This window comes from Mastigoproctus giganteus, chromosome 1, assembly GCF_048544385.1.
Source record: "Mastigoproctus giganteus isolate SK-2022 chromosome 1, ASM4854438v1, whole genome shotgun sequence".
Classification (NCBI taxonomy): Eukaryota; Metazoa; Arthropoda; class Arachnida; order Uropygi; family Thelyphonidae; genus Mastigoproctus; species Mastigoproctus giganteus.
In genome coordinates this window covers 254,828,751-254,848,928 of record NC_143575.1, presented here as the reverse complement: position 1 = coordinate 254,848,928, position 20,178 = coordinate 254,828,751, and the positions used below count along the sequence as shown (strand labels likewise).

At 38.5% G+C, this 20,178-nt stretch overlaps 1 protein-coding gene across 2 annotated transcripts in view; it reads right to left on the bottom strand.

Annotated features, from left to right (window-relative positions):
* Nucleotides 1-20,178, bottom strand: part of Kap-alpha3 (karyopherin alpha3) — a 173,166-nt gene that overhangs the window by 101,285 nt on the left and 51,703 nt on the right. The gene's annotated exons all lie outside the window — the stretch shown is intronic.

Sequence of the window (20,178 nt, the reverse complement as noted above, 5' to 3'; positions counted from 1 at the left end):
CTTCTCAAGTAATGCCCGAACATCTGAAATAAACTTTTATTTATATAAGGAAGGAACTGTGTTGAGAGCTACATAATCAGAACAGGGCATAAAAGACCTTAAAACACATGCAGAAAAAAAACGTGATGTTGATCAGACTTTTCTTTAAGTAATGACGCATGCACACACACACACACACACACACGGTTCTGTGAGTAATCTTCTTTGGTGAAACTGAAGCTGCTATTAGCAAGTCAAATCCAAGTGATCCTGACTAGAACAAAGATGTTATCAGATTTGTCGGTGCATCAGCAACTTAGGCTACAATTACTGTCTGATATTTTCTTTGTTTTTCTTACAGGTGATAGGGATTCATATAAGGTGATACTTATTTATAAATTTTAGAAAAAGAAAAATTTCATTCATGTTCTCTCAATCTCCTAGATGCACAGAACATAGTTGTTCTGTGCATCTAGGAGATTGATGTATTCTTCAACTTAACACTGAGGATCTATCTGCTGCAAAAAGATCCTTACTGGAAGTCCTAGCCTTCAGAAAACAAGCAGATATTATTTGCCTCCAAGAGACCTATGTAGACACTGCAGCACGTACTAGACTTGCAATTATTGGATTTAAGCTGATTAATTTCCATCTACATCCTAAATACGGAAGGGAAATTTATGCCAGATCTGATATCATTGGAAGTGAATCTCTAAAAGTCACTTCAGAACTCTGACCTCATTAAAGTCAGCCATTAGGAAATTGCAAATGTGTATAAGGCACAAGGAATACCTTGGCCACCTGAAGTCCTACCAACTCTACCCCACCCTGCCATCTACGCTGGAAAGATTGGTAGAGTAGTTAATGATTGCTGCCAAGCAGTTTCTTCAGAATGACCTAGATAGACTTCAGAGATGGTCAGAAAAATGGCAGCTATGCTTTAATCCAGCAAAGTGCAAGATATTGAACTTGGGGAACAGTAACCCCAAAATAACTTATACACTCGGCGGAGTTGAACTAAAGCCAGTAGTGGAGGAAAGGGACTTGGGTATTATGATACAATCACTAGTAGAGATAAGGACATCATAATCCCATTATATAAGGCTATTGTTAGACCACACTTGGAATACTGTGTTCAAATATGGAGATTGCACCTAAAGAAAGATATTGTTCTTCTTCTTGAAAGTGTCCAAAGACAGGGTAACTCGCCTGGTGAGATCAGCAAAAGGGCGTCCATATGAGGAAAGACTTCGATATGTGAGTTGCAGAGCTTGGAAACTAGGCACCTTAGAGGAAACTTGACTGAGGTGTTTAAGGCTCTGAGAGGCATAAGCAAAATGAATAAGGATGAAATTTTCACGGTTATAAGTGATTCTAGAAGTAGGGGCCATAATTTCAAGTTGCGGGAGGAGTTGTTAAGACTGGATTGCAAGAAGTTTTATTTTAGCCAGCGAGTTATAGATTACTGGAATAGGTTACCTACATGGGTGGTAGAGGCTGACAGTCTGGGGAAATTCAAAAGTCAGCTGGATAATTACCCAAGGGAGGAGGGAAATGCATAGGTTGTCCATTTCCTTTTCTCTTCTTATTATTAATAATTTGTTTTTATTCTTATTTTATGTATTTTTTTGTTATTTTATTTTATTATTATTTTTTTGGCTGGTGAAGCATAAGCCATAGGCTTCCTTGCACCATGTGGCCATTACTAATAGTCACCATATTACATGGGGTTATAACTTTACAGACCAGCATAAGACCTCCTAGCGGAACTGGGCTTCAGCAAAGGACTTGCACCTCCTTGAAGGTTGAACAACCTTCAACCTTCTCCGCGCACTGGCAATGCGGCTCTTCTCCTGATTTTTCTTGGTTCACTACAAAAAAATGGCCAGCCAAACCCAGTACAAATTATAGTCTTGCAGAAAATACTGCACAGCCAACACTGCCCCATTATTATTGATATAAAAACTGATATTCCTGTTGTGAATACTTGCTCCCAAACCATGTTGGAACTATAGGAAAGCTGACTGGCCAAGATATGAGTCACTCTCTGATGCTTCTATTAGTTCCATTCCCCATAATACCTCAACATAATGTGCTTACCATAGATTTAAGTGATATATTCAAGGCAGTGGTCCAGTCCATTCCCTGTGGCTATCACAAGAAATAAATACCATGCCTAAATAAGCATAGCACTGAACTGTTGAAGAAGTATGACTTTCATCAACCAGTGAAATACCACCACTTTGCTTATTGGAGGCTTGAAGTGGTGAAACCCATGTTTAGTCTCTAGAGCAAAGTTTCCGGCACCCCCCTCCCTCCATACTTCTCCTTCAACCCATGCACGGTACTAAGTACTATAGGTTTTGATACCTTTCGAGTTTGGGGTTTTCATAAAAAAAAAAAAAAAATCCTGAAGATGGAGATGAGCTTCTGAAGGAATTAGAAAATAATCACAGGAGGTGTTGGGAGGAACTTGTAACAGGACTTGATATGTGATCTAGCAGAAAAGCATGGTCCTTAATTAGAGAGCTAGAACTTAGAGATCACTGCAAAATAACTAGCTAGTGACTCCAACAAAATTGCTTCTCATCTGTTGACTACTGCTTGTGCTAAACATGACAAGGATTTCGAGAAGGAAATCAAAGCCCTATAGAGAAAGTATAAGGGATCCAAAAGAGTTGGTAAAGAGAAATTTACCCCATTTACAATTCAAGAAACCATGTCAGCATTATCAAAGATGAAATGCAATAAAGCCAATGGAATAGATAATGTTTCCCCAGAGCTTCTCAAGAATTTTGGACCAAAAGGAACAATAGTTGGTTCATTTTCTATCCTGCATTGTCACTGAGAAGAGAATACCCAAGACATGGCTAAAAGCCAAAGTAATAGTCGTTCAGTCGTCCCCCAAACTGGGAAAGGATACCTCATTACCTTCCAGCTATCGCCTCATTTCTCTATTAAGTTGCTGTTATAAACTAAAGAAAGAGTCATCTTACAACGAATTACATCTCGCGTTGAAAACACTCTCCGGGTTGAACAGGCTGGATTCAGAACTAACAGGAGTACTTGTGACCAAGTCCTAGACTTAACAACTTATATTGAGAATGACTTCTTCCAATTTAAAGAGAAGACTGGAGCAGTCTTTTTAGATCTTACTGCTGCTTATGACACTCTGGTATATGGGACTTCTATACAAAACACTACCTCGCTGGACAGTGGCCCATCGAGCTCCTCCTCAGAAACCGACAAGTCCAGATAACCTGGAAGACAAATGCAGTAGATGGAAATCTCAAAAAAAAAAAAAAAAAAAATGGCCTGCCTACCAAGAGTCTGTGTTAGCCCCAACCCTCTTTAATATCTTCACAAATGACCTGCCAAGAACAACATCAAGGAAATTGATATATGCAGATGACATATGTCTGGCATATAGGTCAGAGCTTTCAAACTATCGAACAACATCTTAACTCAGACCTGAAAGATATTTCTGTAACAGGTGGCATTTGATACCAAGCATCTCCAAAACTGTCATATCCTGTTTTCATCTATACCATGCAGCAACTACCATTGTTTGATGCATAATGGCCTTTAGCTGCTATTGTGCCGTAAAACCTCCAAGTACAACAACAACATGCAGCAAGCTAAAAATAATTTAACATCGATTTAGATAACCATCGCTTAAGACATGACAAGTATTCAACCTATCTTGGAATTACTCTGGATCATACTCTGACATAAGAACACCACTTGCTAAAAGTGAGGGACAAACTCCAGACAAGGAATAATTTACCGAGCATGCTTTCCGGATCAAGATAGGGAGCTAATACCCGTACTTTAAGAACTTCTGGCCTTGTACTTTGCTATTCTGTTGAAATTCTGCCCACACAAACCTCACTGAAACGCAACTAAATCAAACTATGAGAAACATCACTGGCACAATGATGCCTACCAAAACCAAGTGGTCTTTCGAACATTGACCCTCCCCATCTCCGAAGACAGGAAAAGACAGTTAAACAGCTGTGGCAAATCCAAACCAGGACAGAGCTGCCTCTGCATGATGACATCTGGAATGCACCCCCACAACAACTGAACAGCAGGCACCCGATCTGGAATGATCCTTAACTATTTGAACGGGATACCCCAACCCATGTTACTTGGCAGCAAGAATGGGTTCTTAATTTTAATCAGATCCCCAACTTCCATCTTATTGACAGAGTGTACAATCCCATAGCAGGATTTGACCTTCCCAGAGATTTATAACCTGCTTTAGAAGTGACTGTGTTACGTGTGCCAAATCAGAACATAGATGGGGCTTCAGGGATTCTCCCCTCTGTGCTTGTGGAACTGTAGAAGACACTTCACACATTATCTGGCTGCACTCCCGGCAGGACTTGCCTGGAGAAATCACTGTGCTGCATAATTGTACCAATGAGGCATTAGAATGGCTTGATTCACTTTAAATTTTTGGACTAGTTCAATTCCTGTTTTTTGTATTAGTATCTGTTAATTATTATTATTTTTTAGTTGTCCTGTTGTATTTACTATTTATCTCGGATATTATTAATTATTGACTAATTCTTCTTCTTCAAGAGGAGTGTTTCCATTTACAATGGGTTTCCTCAGCCTACAACTTATTTTTTGGTAGGAATTTTTTTCTGCCATAAGGTGCAGTTCAAGGTGTCTTGGTCTGTTAAACCTCTGGCTGTCATGTACTCTCCTAATCCATCCATCCATCCATATCTTCCTCTTCTCCTTCCAGGATAGCCTTTGGATATCTGGTTTCTTGCATCCGTTTTACATGTCCATACCATGTTAAACGCTTTTCTTTGATAGTATCAATAATATACAGTAGACTCTCCGTTAACCGAAATTCAAGCAACCAACAAAAAATCTTGGAAATAGTAGGCAGTTGAAAATTAAAATGATACATATTAACTTCTAGATAAAATGATTCAAACCTGGCACGCCGCTCTGAGTATGTGCACATGAGTCCCTCATCACGTTTGTCTCTCACTCCCGACAATTCACTGTGTAAATATATTGGCTGATTTATTGTTATTCAAATTCTGTTTTCTCTTTCAACACCTAGTATGCTCCTTGTTCAAGCATGGAGACCGCACCTAAAGAAAGACATTGAGCTTCTTGAAAGGGTGCAAAGATGGGTAACTCGCCTGGTGAGATCGGCAAAAGGGCGTCCTTATGAAGAAAGACTTCGAATATGTGGGTTGCAGAGTTTGGAAACTAGACACCTTAGAGGAGATTTGATTGAGGTGTTTAAGGCTCTGAGAGGTATCAGTAAAATGAATGAGGACAAAATTTTCAAGATTATAAATGATGCTAGAACTAGGGGACATAAATTCAAGTTACGGGGGGGGGGGGGGGGAATGTTTAGATTGGACTGCAGGAAGTTTTATTTTAGCCAGTGAGTTATAAATTACTGGAATAAGTTGCCTTCATGGGTGGTAGAGGCCGACAGTTTGGGGAAATTCAAAGGTCATCTGGATAGTACTTTCGGGTAAGGGAAGCGCATAGGATGATAGGTTTAATTTCCTTTTTTTAAATTAATTATTATTATTTATTTATTATTATTTTTTGTTTTTATCATTGTTTTGTTCGGATTTTTTTTTTTTTTTGGCTGGTGCAGCATAAGCCATAGTCTTTCTTGCACCTTGCGGCCATTACTAATACTATGCCAAAACAGGTAGCAAGTAAGTGTAAACGTGTAGTGCTTACTCTCAAGCAGAAGATGGAACTATGCAAGAGGTTGAGAAAGGTGAAAGTCGTGCAGTGCTCATGGAAGAATTTAATGTTGGCTCGTCAACCATCTATGACATTAAGGCTCAGTCTCAGAAAATAAAGGAGTTTTATGCCAAGTCGAAGAGTGACAAAAGTGTAGAGAAGCATCATGCTCTTCATACACCGAGAATGGAAGTGCTTGACCAGGTCCTGTATGAGTGGTTTTCGCTGAAAATATCCGAGGGTGGTTGCATTTTTGGACCATGTGTTTGGTTTGGACCAAGAAAAAGTGAAAGAATTTCATGAGAAAATGAAAATTGAAGGTAAATGTTCATTTTCAAGTGGCTGGCTTACTCAATTCAAGGTTCGTCATGGCATCCGTAAGCTGGATTTGTCAGGAGAGCAGAAATCGGCTGATTTTCAGGCTGCAGCTTCATTTCGTGAGGTGTTTGGTGAAATAGTGGGAAAAAATGACTTCACCCCAGAACAGATTTATAATGCAGATGAGACAGGACTAATGTGGAATTCTATTTTGTCTGGTGGTAATGAGAAGGTAGCTCATGGGTTTAAGCAAAATAAAGAGCGTGTAACTGTGCTCGTTCGTGCAAATACATCAGGAAATCATAAGGTAAAGCTGTGTGTGGTCGGCAAATCTGCTAAACCAAGGTTCTTTAAAGGAATAAGTAACCTTCCTGTACATTAACATGCACAGAGTAACAGTTGGATGGAGGCAGGAATCTTTACCAAGTGGTTTCATTATTCGTTTGTCCCTAGTGTTAAAGAAAATTTACAAAAGAAAGGATTACCAGAGAATAGTAAAGTTTTGTTGCTCTTGGATAACTGTCGTGCACATCCTTCTGCCGAAGAGCTAGTTAATGGCAACATTTTCGTGTGTTATCTTCCAGCTAATGTCACAAGTCTGATCCAACCAATGGATCAGAGGGTGATGCAAAACATAAAAATGTTTTATAGGTGCAACTTCATGCGGAAAATGACTAATTTTGACGGGACAATTCTGGATTTTCAGAAAAAATATATGTGCTTGGGACTCCGGCCACCTGTGATATTTGAGAAGTCCTCCTCCGCCAAATTTGAGGAGTTTCCAGGCAACAGTGCAGCTGTCAATAGCACTGTTTATCATGAAATCTGTGAGTTAGCTGATGAATTGAATTTGCTTCAAGATGAAGTCGGTGACTGGCTTGTTGTGGACGAAGACATACCAGTAACTCATACACTGAATACGGAAGACATTATAGCTGTTGTGAATCATGGAAAAATGAAAGTTCCATGAAATGAAAATGTCATGAGTTCCAGATGCAGCGGAGGAAGAAAGCGATGACGATGTGTGTCAGGTGGGAAAAGTATCCTGGCAGAGAGCTACTGCATCATTTGAAACTTTGATAGCTTTTGCAGAACAGCAACCCTTCTTCACTTCTCAGCATCTTATGCAGCTCCACATCATGCATAACTTGACTTTGTCTGAGAGACGTAAGACCTCAAAGCAAGGTGATATTCATTCATTTTTGAAGACTGCTTAAAGCAAGTTTGGCAACACGTCATCTATTGATGCAGATCCAAAACCATTTACAAACCCTCCTGATCCTGTCCCAGCTACATCAGCAGATCCTGACTATCCTCATGTGATGCCTACCTAGTAAACTCTCTACCTACTGCAACAGTTTTGAGTGTGTGTTTTTTTGTAAGTTACTGTATTCAAAAAGCAGTTTTTATAATAAAACTCAGTTTCTTTAGTGAAATTTGTCTATGTTTGTCTTAATTTTCTAAGTATTGGGCTTAGTATAATAGTCAAGTATTTTTTAATACTAACTCTCAAGCATTATCTGGCATCTACCAATCCCCATGGGTGCCGGTTAACTGGGAGTCTACTGTATATTACTAATTACAACCTATAAATATTATTTCATTTTTGTAAGCTTTGTGCACACACACACACACACACACACACACACACACACACACACACACACACACACACACACACACACACACACACACACACACACACACACACACACACACACACACTTGACTTCCTCCCCTTCCTTTCCAATTAACCTTTGAATCTTCTCAAGCTGTCAGTCTCAGCCACCCATGTTGGCAACATATACCATTAATCAATAACTCACTGACAAAAAGAAAACTTCCTGCAGTCCAGTCTAAACCTCTCTCCTTGTATTTGAATATACAACCCCTACTTCTGGGTCACAAATTCAACATTTATTAGAGTGAAAATTTCATCCTCCATTTTACCTTTTCTCCTCAGACTTGAGCACAGCAACAGGTCTCCTATAATGTGCATAGTTACCCAACTCTGCAGTGAGCATATTCCAAGTCTTTCCTCATATGGATGTCCCTTTGCCAATATCACTAGACACACTGCCTGTCTTTGGACCCTTTAAAGAAGCTTAATCAATTCTTGTTTTTCTTTAAGTGCAGCCTCCACACTCCAAGTATTGTCTTACAACTGCCTTCTACAGAGGGATTATAATATCCCCAACTCTACAAGCAAATGTACAACAAATCATTGACAGAACACCATGGGCCTTCCTTGCTGCCTGTCTACACTGCTTGGAAAACTTCATGTTCATCAGTATTGTAACTCACAAATCCCTTTCTTTCTTACTGTTTCTAATTTAACCCAACCAAGTAAGTTATTTTGGGGATTGTTATTCCCCAAGACTTTCATCTCGCTTCATTAAAACTGAGCTGCCACTTTTCTAGCCATCCCAGAAGTCTATTTAAGTCATTCTGAAGAAGCGCCGCTTAGCACTGATAGAGGGTTGAAACAAACATCGTGTATTACTCTTTTTCAACACAGTCACCAGACAAAATGACATATTTTTGCTGCCTCTTAATACACTTCCGGATGCCAATTCTGTAGAAGTTCTCTGACTATCCTTCAAACTTTGGCAGCAGAAATCACCTCATCATCAGCAGCAAAGTGTTTTTATGAAGAAAGGACTTCAGGGCAGGAAGGAGGAAGACATCCAAGGTGCAAAGTCGGGGGAATAAAACAGGATACAGAAATATTTCGAATCCACATTTGTGGGCACACCTCACTGCAGCATGCAAGGAATGCCAAGACTACTGATCTTGACATCACCTCTAAATTCTGACATCACGCCCTGTATTCCTTCATCAATGCCATTTAAAGAAAATCAAAAATACCTAGTCCCAGTTCCCTATAATTTTTAACTCAGTGTGCAGAATGAGTATTATTTTGTGTGCTTACCTTATGCTGTTTAAGGTTATTATAATGATTATTGTTTTGCACACAAAGCGATAAATATCATTAATAATAATAATTCTGTGCAATTTTTGCACTTTAATTGGAAAATAAAAAATTAGCATTATGAAAACCACTCTTGACAGTTTTAACAAATTTTATAAACTGTAGCACAAGTTTTAAGACCCCACTTGGAATACCTTGTTTGAGTGTGAAGGCTGCATCTAAAGAAAATTGGAAAATAATCCTTATGTCTCCCATACATCCTTTAATGGCAATAAGAATATGTGATCTCTTATTAGTGTGGGTTAGGAGGTACATTTTCCCTGAAAAATAATTTTTTTGAATTGTGTTGTGGTCCTTCCCAGTTTTTTTTGTACATATGGTTCCTAACAGATATCAAGCAGAATTTGTATTCCAGTAATAGAAATATGTGAAACCTTAATAGAAATGAGTGCCTACACCTGGAACCCAGAAGCAGCTGCATTCCACAATGTAGCATGCATTCTTAAATTGTCCCAATCTGAAGAGTAACCATTAATCACAGCCCTCTGCCTCCTACTCTGTGGCAACACTGTGATATAAGGATTTTCCCCATGATCCCAATGTATTCCAGCTTGTGCACTAACCTCTCATGTGGATTGAGTCTAATGCTTTGCTGAAATTGAAATAAACAATGTTGAAATTATTTCCTACATCTAGCTCATGAGCACCTCTGTCAAAATAGCTAATCAATTAAGTTGAACATGATTTCCCCCTTTACAAAACCATGCTGTGTTTTACTTGGAATTCCACTTCCTATCAACATGATCATTTAGATAGGAATAATTAATTACTGAAACCTTAATTATTGCCTTCATGATTTTACCTACCACTTAAGTCTGACTGACTGTCGGTAGTTACCCAATTCACTCATAACTACCTCTACGTACTGGCAATACAGTGGGCACATCTCCAATTCAAGGGAACTCCTCTGGAGTCCAGCGATGTTCTCATAATTAACCTTTCTTGCAAGGTGTGCTACTAAATATTAAGCTTAAAAGAAAATAAAGATTTTATGGCGTGGGGAAAATCACTGGAAACCATTTGTTAAATGGTTTCCAGTGATTAGCTAAATATTACTGGTGCAGAACTGAACCAATAAATGATGATATTTCATGAAAATTCTCCATTCTAGATTGGCAATATATTGCATTTCTCAAGGTTTTTGAGTGACCTGGAACAGTTGTGAACCTTTCAACGAGCTGTTATTTCTCTTTGCATTTGGAACTTTTAGCCATTTTGTATATTTTCTGTTTCCTCTAGGAAGGAACTTTTTTTCCTGTACTTTAAAGGTTCTTAAGTACTTGAAGAAACGAAATTATTTCAACAGGTGCATGGACTCTTTTGTTCAGTGCCTGTTCATATATGTAGTTCACATGTTTCGTGTTCATAATGAAGTAGAGTCAAAACTGACTCAGCAGTAGGGTGATATTCTGAAGTGTTAATTACTTGTATCAGTAATTTTTTAGTCTGTTACTGTCAACATCTACAGGTTTGAAAACGGTGCAAAAACAGTTTCCTACAGATTCCACTGTTTCAGAAAACGGGGCCCTTGTGTTAGTACAGTGACACATAAGGAAACTTTGAAAACAGATTGTCCAACTGTATATATCAAGTATTAGCATTATTTCTCAAAGTCTGCTCTGAATTAGGCCTCAGTTCATCAGAAAGTAGTAGCTGGTTTTACTGTTTGAAGATACGGTAACTTGGAAGTACTTCTCTCATATCATTTTTGAGATGCTGCGATTCTCATGCAGTGCAAAGGAAAGGAATGAAAAGAATCTGGGCTCAAACTTTAAAATAATTATAACATTGCAACCATGAAAATAAATAACAGATCTGAAAATGCCCCAAAGCTAGTGATATATGTTCTTCCTACAATATGTGAGACATTCAAGTAATGTAGTTAAGTTACAGAATTATATCATAAAAAATAAGAAAAGGACAGCAAATGTTTGCTCCAACCATATGAAATACTCAATAACAATGGCCATTTATCATTTCAGTTTCTGCTGGGAAAAAAAAAAAAAAAGTAATTTTTAAATTACAAAACAGTATACACACAAACAAAAATACACTTCCCACTTTCGCTGTAATATAAACACTCTCAATGAGTGTAAATATGTTTACTTATTATTAGGAGACCGGTATCTGTATCAAAAAACAACGGTAAAAAAGATAAAACAACAAGAGCACGTTACTCAATTTAAAAACAGACGTATGCTCCTCTTGTATATAATTTGCCCTAAGCCTTAAAAGATTAGAACCACATTGGTGCCTGAATTTCATATCCAGGAAAATATCTTGAGGACAGATAACAGTAATGTCTTTATTTGTTATAAAGACTTCTTTTACTTGGGGCTATAATTAGCCAAAGATGTAAGCCTACCCCCCAAAACCAGCTTTATTATTAGACATCAGATTATATGCGCTAAACCTTTTACATTTCTCACTCATTTATTACAATTAACTGAACCATAATTTCTTTGTATTCAATATGTTAAAGTAATAGAAAGATTTAATATCTTTTTTTAAAATGTTTCCCATTCAAACTCACACCTGGAATAATTTTTAGCATTAGCTGAGGCATATGATGCAAGAAAGCAAGCTCATTACATCAACCAAAGGAGAAAAAAAAAAAAAAAAAAAAAAACCTTCCCATATTACCCATCCGGTCACCAAATTTTTGTCTAGTTCAGCCTTAAATTTATTTGAGCTATCAACTTCCAAAACAGATGGAAGTCTGTTCAATATATTTGCCAAAGTGGTCCACTGTAAATTTGTGGCATTTATCGTCCAAGATCACTTGAAATGGAAGTTCATTTCGTTTCCCATATATAAATTCATCTATTTTCCCTTAAAGTATTAAATTAGCATTAGCAGAGGCATATGATGCAAGAAAGCAAGCTTATATAAAATCAACAAAAAAAAAAAAAAACCCTTTTCATTTCATCCATCCAATCCAAATTCTTATCAAGTTCTGCCATGAACTTAAGTTTTTCGACCTCCACTATGACAGATGAAAGTTTTTTCAAACTATCAACCATCGGCTGGCTAAAGACAAATTTTTGCACATCTATTCTACAATTGTCTTTCCTCAATCTGAATTTATATCCTCTTAATCTGAGCAAGAGGAAGAATTCCATCAGCATTCAGCTTGCTCAAACCATTCAAGGCCTCATATGCCCCAATCAGATCACCTCACAGGTGCCTAGTCTCCAGAAACTGCAATTTGCAGAACTAAGTCTTTCTTGGTAACAGCAACCGTTTGTTCCACTCACGAATCTCGTTGACCTTCTCTGTACTCGTTACAGCAGCTCTACATCCTTCCTAAAATGAGGCCCCCAGATCTGTATGCAGTACTCAAGGGGACAATCACCTCTTTATTCCTGTTAGCAAAATTTCTGTATATCATTGGCAAAACACCACGAGCTACTCTTGCAGCCTGTCTGCACTGTTCAGAAAACTTCATATCTGACTGCACAAATACCCCCAGGTCCTTTTCATTCTCTACTACCCTGAGTGTAGTACCACACAGTTGGTACATTACTCTGGGCTTTACGCTACCCATATGCAGTACTTTCCATTTGCCAATTTTAAACTTCAATTGCCACCTCTCAGCCCACCTGCTCATTTTTTCTAGAACCTGTTGCAGTAGCATACTATCATTGCTGTAATTAACAACCCTGCCAACCTTAGACTAATTCTGATATACCTTTATCAATATCATTGATAAATACAGAAAACAACAATGAGTTCAACACCGAACCTGGGGGGGGGGGTTTCCACTAATAACATGATTAGACGTTGGCATTCGAGGTGAGCGGACGCGCTCAGACAGGGCTCCTCAGTTAAGTGGTTTACTTTTGGATAGTGCTTTTAAATATTTGATTTATTTAGATATTGTTGGATTATTTTGTTATAGGTTTTCCTGTAACTGTTTGATTTTAATAATATTATAGATATAATTTTTTAAAGTTACTTTCATTGATATTTATTTAATTTTATAATGGTAGTTACGAGATCTGCCTTAAACACGTCACAGGGTATCGTGACTCACACGGAAATAGCAGATGGCGATTTACGGGTGAGTCATGATTTAATCCGTTGTGGAACCTGTGGAATGTTTTCCAAGGTCGACCTGGTGACTAATCCTACCTCACCTGGGGATTCTTTTCTTTGTGATCGATGTAAGGAGTGCACCGATCTTAAATTACAATTTGGTGCACTGATGGAACAATTTGAATCCCTGAAAAAACGAGTGCTTGCCCTCGAAAATAATGCTTCTGGGAGCTCGTCAGGGACTCAAAACTCCAGCAATCTACCATGTGATGCACACCCGATTCGAGCCTCAAAACAGAAAAACCAAGCGCAAACTACCCTGGTTAAAAAGGACATTGTTTTATTAGGAGACTCCATTGTCAGGGAAACGGGGAATATTTTTTGTAATAAAGATAGGTGGAGCAGAACCAGGGTATGTCTGCCGGGAGCAACTATTGATGATGTCACCAACAGACTGTCAGATTTTAAAGGGGGTAAAGAAAATATCATTATTCATGTGGGAACAAATAATATTAAACGTACACGATCTGACGATTTGTTGGAAAAATACAGGACCATGCTGAGAAAATGTCGCGAGCTAGGCCATAATGTCTATGTGTCTGCAATTCTGCCCAGACACGATAGGAGGGATTATATGTTAAGAGCCTTGTGGATTAACTCAAGACTTGAAGGAATCTGCAAGGCTTTAGGGGGTAAATTTCTATCAGCATGGCCCACACTTGTAGGTAGAAGGAATTTGTTTTGTAGAGACGGGATACACTTAAACAAAGGTGGTGCAAAAGTTTTTGCCAGTATTATTGAGGATACCTTAAAGGCTCAGGGAAACTGCTAGTTAGGGGGGATGTGGGTAATACTGACACGCGTTTATCTGATAATATTGGTCAATGTAACTCTTGCACATACCTTAAGAGTTCTTATCTGCTACCCTAACTGGACGTATTATCTAGATGTTCTGGGGGCAGAAACGTTTCACATGAGTGGCTAGTTAATGCCAGGGAAGAGAGCCTAAAAAACTTCAAGGGTTGTGTTAGGGTTGTTAAATATACAAGAACAGTAAATCTTAATTGTTTATACAGTAACGTTAGAAGTGTCGTCAATAAAATGAGCGAATTCGAACTGCTGGTTAAAACAAGTAACGCGGACATAATAGGGCTTACAGAGACGTGGTGCCACCCGGAAATTGGGGATGATGAGTTTCAGTACGGCTTGTATAATGTATTTAGGAAGGATAGAGTAGATAGAAGGGGTGGTGGGGTAATGCTTCTTATCAGAAGCAGCTTGAGTGCGACGATAGCTTTCCCGGATTCAGACATTTCACATGCTAGTGTAGAGTCTGTATGGTGTGAGATAGTTGGAAACAAAGGTATAATGCGAGTAGGAGTAATCTACAGACCAGGTGATTGTGAAGATTATGACAAAAGCCTCTACATGCAAATGGAATGGGCAAGTAAGCGTCAATGTCTTATTATGGGTGATTTCAATTTGCCTCTAATTGATTGGAGTAAATGGGAAGGAAATTCGACATGGGGAACAAAATTTTTAAATCAACTAGATGACTGTTATTTGTATCAACATGTCAGGGAAAGTACTAGAGAAAAGAATATCCTAGACCTCATCATCACACATGAATCAGATGACATAACAGGGCTGACAGTAGAGGAACCAGTAGCAGGAAGTGATCATGGAGTTCTACGGTGGATGATGACGAGAGAGGTAGCAGAAGTAAAAAGCAAAGGAATGGGTTTTAATTTCAGAAAAGGAAATTACGATGCCTTAAGGTACTACATGGCCTCTATTAACTGGGTAGATATCGCGCAGAGAATGAATACAATTGAACTGTGGTACGCTTTTAAAACATTAATCACAGATGCCTTGAATGCGTATATACCATTAAAAAAAATACTCCACGAGAAGGGTTCCAAGTTGGATGAATAGTGAAGTTGCCACATTACTTGAGCAGAAAAAGGTGGCATGGAAAAGTTACAGAGCAATAAAAAGTACTGAAGCCTATAACAGCTACAAGGTGATGTGTAATAGAGCCACAGAAAAGGTTCGACAGGCAAAGGCAGTTTATGAGAAATCACTAGCAAACAGAGCAAAGAGGGGGGATAAAGAATTCTTCACATATATAAATGCCAAGAAGAGCAGGACAAACCAGAGCGGACCTTTACGTAAGGGAAAGGGGATAGTAATAAATACACCAGCTGCCTTTGCAGATGAACTCAACAGTTATTTTGCATCGATATTTACAAATGAAAAGCCTTTTGTGGCAATGGGAAATTGTGGGAGCGAAGTTAAAAAATATGTAATTAATGATATTGAAATTTCGCAAGATTATTTAATGAAAAAACTTTCAAGCCTACAGACCAGTAAGGCTCCTGGAGTTGATGGAATATACCCTATAATCTTGAGAGAGGCGGCAAGCGAGTGCATTGAACCACTGAGGCTGGTTATGCAAGCATCACTAGACTCTGGGGAGATTCCCTTGGATTGGAAAAGTGCAAATGTATCTCCCATACATAAGGGTGGCTCTAAAAGTAAAGTGGGAAATTATCGACCTGTCAGTCTGACTTCAGTAGTAGGGAAAATCATGGAGGCAATGATCAAGGGTGGAATTCAGGATCATTTGGATCGAATTGAAATTCTCAAGGATACTCAGCATGGTTTTGTAAAGGGAAAATCATGTTTAACAAATCTGGTTCACTATTTCGAAAGGGTTACTCACGAGCTGGATTTAGGGAATAATTTCGACATTGTTTATTTAGATTTCAGCAAAGCTTTTGACTCAGTCCCACATGAGCGGTTGCTTTATAAGCTGGAACAGGTTGGAATCACTGGGAAAATCCTTAGATGGATAGAAGGATGGCTTCAGGGCAGGAGGCAGAGGGTTGTGATAAATGGCTATTCCTCAGATTGGGTTGATGTAAGAAGTGGGGTTCCCCAAGGATCAGTATTAGGACCACTGTTGTTTTTAATTTTCATAAACGACATTGATGAAGGGATAGAAGGCGTGATGTCTAAATTTTCAGATGATGTTAAAATTGGTAGAGTAGTTAATGATCACTGTCAAGCTGAGCTTCTTCAGAGAGACCTAGACTTCAAGAATGGTCAGAAAAATGGCAGCTGTGCTTTAATCCAACAAAGTGTAAGGTATTACACCTGGGAAACAGTAATCCCAAAACAACTTATTCACTTGGTGGAGTTCAACTAAACCCAGTACTGGAGGAAAGGGACTTGGGTGTTACGATACGGTCAGACATGAAATTCTCTGAGCATTGTAAACAGGTTGCAAGGAAGGCCCATGGTGTCCTATCGATGATCTATCGAACTTTTGCAAGTAGAGATAGGGACGTGATAATCCCATTATATAAGGCTTATGTTAGACCACACTTGGAATACTGTGTTCAAGTATGGAGACCGCACCTAAAGAAAGACATCGAGCTTCTTGAAAGGGTGCAAAGATGGGTAACTCGCCTGGTGAGATCGGCAAAAGGGCGTCCTTATGAAGAAAGACTTCGAATATGTGGGTTGCAGAGTTTGGAAACTAGACACCTTAGGGGAGATTTGATTGAGGTGTTTAAGGCTCTGAGAGGCATCAGTAAAATGAATGAGGACAAAATTTTCAAGATTATAAATGATGCTAGAACTAGGGGACATAAATTCAAGTTACGGGGGGAAATGTTTAGATTGGACTGCAGGAAGTTTTATTTTAGCCAGCGAGTTATAAATTATTGGAATAAGTTGCCTTCATGGGTGGTAGAGGCCGACAGTTTGGGGAAATTCAAAGGTCATCTGGATAGTACTTTCGGGTAAGGGAAGCGCATAGGATGATAGGATTAATTTCCTTTTTATTTATTTTTTATTTCATTTTATTATTTTTATTTATTTATTAATTATTATTATTTATTTATTTAATTTTTGTTTTTATCATTGTTTTGTTCGGATTTTTTTTTTTTTTTTTTTTTTTTTGGCTGGTGCAGCATAAGCCATAGGCTTTCTTGCACCATACGGCCGTTACTAATACTAATACTAATTAGTCCATGAAGAGCAGTGTCCACTGATTACCACTCTGTGTTCTCAACTCAACATTCCTTTTATCCATTGTAGCAACTTATCCTTAATGCCATACTGCTCCAATTTATACAGTAGTCTTCCATGCGCCATAGTATCAAAAGCTTTCCTAAAATTCAAGTTTACACAGTGCAGCAATTAAATAATGAGACTGCGTGTGCTCTGCATTTAGTATTAACATAAGAGGCCAAAATAGTAAATGATTAGATTTGCTAGAGTGTGCTCTTTCCAAGGAGTGAAAGTTGAAACTTGTCCGGTCAGCAGTCCATGATTTATGACGGAAACAGTAATAGTAGTTATGTGAAATAAATTGAAAATGGAGCAAAGAACAGTTATCAAATGTTATTGTAAATTGGGAAAGAGTGCTCTGGAAACTTTTGATGATTTAAAAAAAAGTTCATGCTGATGAATGTTTGTCTTGACCAAGAATGTTTGAATGGTTTTCTTGTTTTCGTAAAGTATGTGAATCATTAGAGAATGATCCCAGACCTAGCCATGACAATGCACCCGCACATTCTGCCATCAACAACAGGTAATTTTTGTCAAAAAAAATCGATTCCAGTCATCAAACATCCAATCCTCCAGATTTTGCTCCTGCAGATTACTTTGTGTCCCCCAAAATCAAAACAGCCATGAAAGGAATGTGATACGGGACGATAGGGGACATCCAGGATGCAGTGACCGACCAGCAGAAAGCATCACCAGATGAGGAGTTCAGAAGAGTTTTAAAAACTTATACAAAAGATGAAAAGAGTGTGTACACATTGGAGGGGATTACTTTGAAAAAAAAAAAAAAAAAAAAAAAAAAAAAAAAATATATATATATATATATATTTTTTTTTTTTTAATGTAAACCCCAAACAAGAGAGGTATTAGAACCTATAGTACTTAGTACTGTGCTTGGGTTGGAGGTTGAGAAGACGAAAGAAGATATTTGTTGACACTGGACTTGAACTTCTGTAGACTGTAATTTTTAGGAAATACGTACGAAGGAAATTTGTTCCAGAAAACGGCAGTTGAAATGAATAAACGAGGAAGATGAAAAGTTGGTTCTGTAAGTTTGAAGTTGAACAGTAAATTGATGTTGGCTGGTGGCGGCACGTGTTCGGACTGTTTTGAAAGAGAGAGAGAGAGAGAGAGAGAGAGAGAGAGAGAGAGAGAGAGAGAGAGAGAGAGAGCACGAGCGGGAATTATAGAAGCCAATTCAGAAGAACAGTACCCATGGAAATATCTGTAGAGGAGGCATGCAGCAGAAACAATACATCTATGAGACAGCATGTGTAGAGACAGAGATGAATCATTAATTAACCTAACTGCTCTCTTCTGAATGGAATAAAGAAGCCTGAGAGAGGTTTTGGAGGCACCATCCCAGATGTGGGAACAATATTCCATGGTTGGGGGGGATTTGCGATTTGAAAAGAGTGAACAGATGTTTGGAAGAAAAGTAATGCCGAGAGCGAAAAAGAAAACCAAGTTTTTTTGATGCAGAGGAAGCAATATTTGTAATGTGCTTGTGCCAAGAGAGATTAGAAGTCAGAGTAATCCCCAAAAGATATATATCATTTTGCCTAGAAATCGGTGTCACCAAAGATAAGCATAGGAGCAGAAGAATCCTACTTGCGAGATATAAGACAAGACTGAGTTTTAGAAGGATTGAAATCAATTAAGTTGTCTTTGCCCCACTGGAGAATTACCTGAAGATCGACATTTAAGGAATTGGTAGCAGATTTTCGAGAAGTTGAAACTGATTGAGCATGGCAAGGTTTCTCAAAATGGAAAATGGAAGGCAATGTGCTATCATCAGCAAAACTATGGATAGGATTTCCGGTCAATGGAAGAAGGTCATTAATATACAAGAGGAAAAGAGTGGGGGAAAGAACTGAACTTTGGGGGACACAAGCATTAGTGGAGAAGTTAGTAGATAGAGAGCCATCTACCATCACCCTCAGTGAGCAGTCAGAGAGAAAATTGGATATCCAATTACAAAAAACAGTTTGCAAACCACAAGATGAAAGCTTGTTTAGAAGACCTTTATGCCAAACAAGATCGAAAGCCTTGGAGATGTCAAGAGCAACTTCTTGTGTTTCAGGGAACTTTTCCACTGAATTTGTCCACAAATGGGTAACATAAGCCAGAATATCACCAGTGGATCGACACTGACGGAATCCATACTGGCGATCGTTGATCAGACGGAAGGTTTCTAGGTAGTTTAAGAGTTGGCGGTTAATTGATTTCTCCATTAGTTTGGAAAGAGTAGAAGTAATCGCAATGGTACGATAATTGGATGGTAGGTACTTGTCACCCTTTTTTAGGAACTGGCTGGATATGAGCAAATTTCCAAGCAGAAGGAAAAACACCTTTGGAATAAGAAAGTGAAAAAGGCGGCAAAGAACAGGAGTAAGTTCAGGAGCACAGGTTTTGAGAACAAGTGGAGAAAAACCATCAGGACCACATAACCTTACTTTGCCGTTAAACTGTTATTCTTTTTTGTAGTAAGTGTCAGTCTTGTTATTTAATTGGCACACTGTGTATGATATCAAGATTATATTTTGCATCCAGTTCCTTTGAGATCACATTTTAGTATCCAATCAAATTTATCAGATGACTTCCCATAAATCAACCCATGCTGTATCTGAACTGCAGTCTTGTCTAGATGATCCTGCATTGCTTCTTTAATCAATGACTCCATTATCTTCCCTGGAACAGGAGTTAAACTAACAGGTCAGTAATTATTCATGTCGCTCTATAATCCTGCTTTGTGAATTGGGGACACATTTGCACATTTCTAGTCCATGGGGACCTCCCCTAAGTCCAACAAAGCTTTCATAATTATGGCTAAGGGTTTGCTTACGTCCTTTTCTGCCCCCTTTAATATAACTGGATAGATTCTATCCATCCCAGGTGCCTTTCTTCTGTTCAATTTCTCCTCCACTTTGCTTTCAGTTATTACAAACTCATTTAGCTCCCCATTCGAGTTTGATAAGCTTCTGGCCTTCTCTTACATACAGACTTCCTCATACGTGAATGTAGATGCAAAATACTCA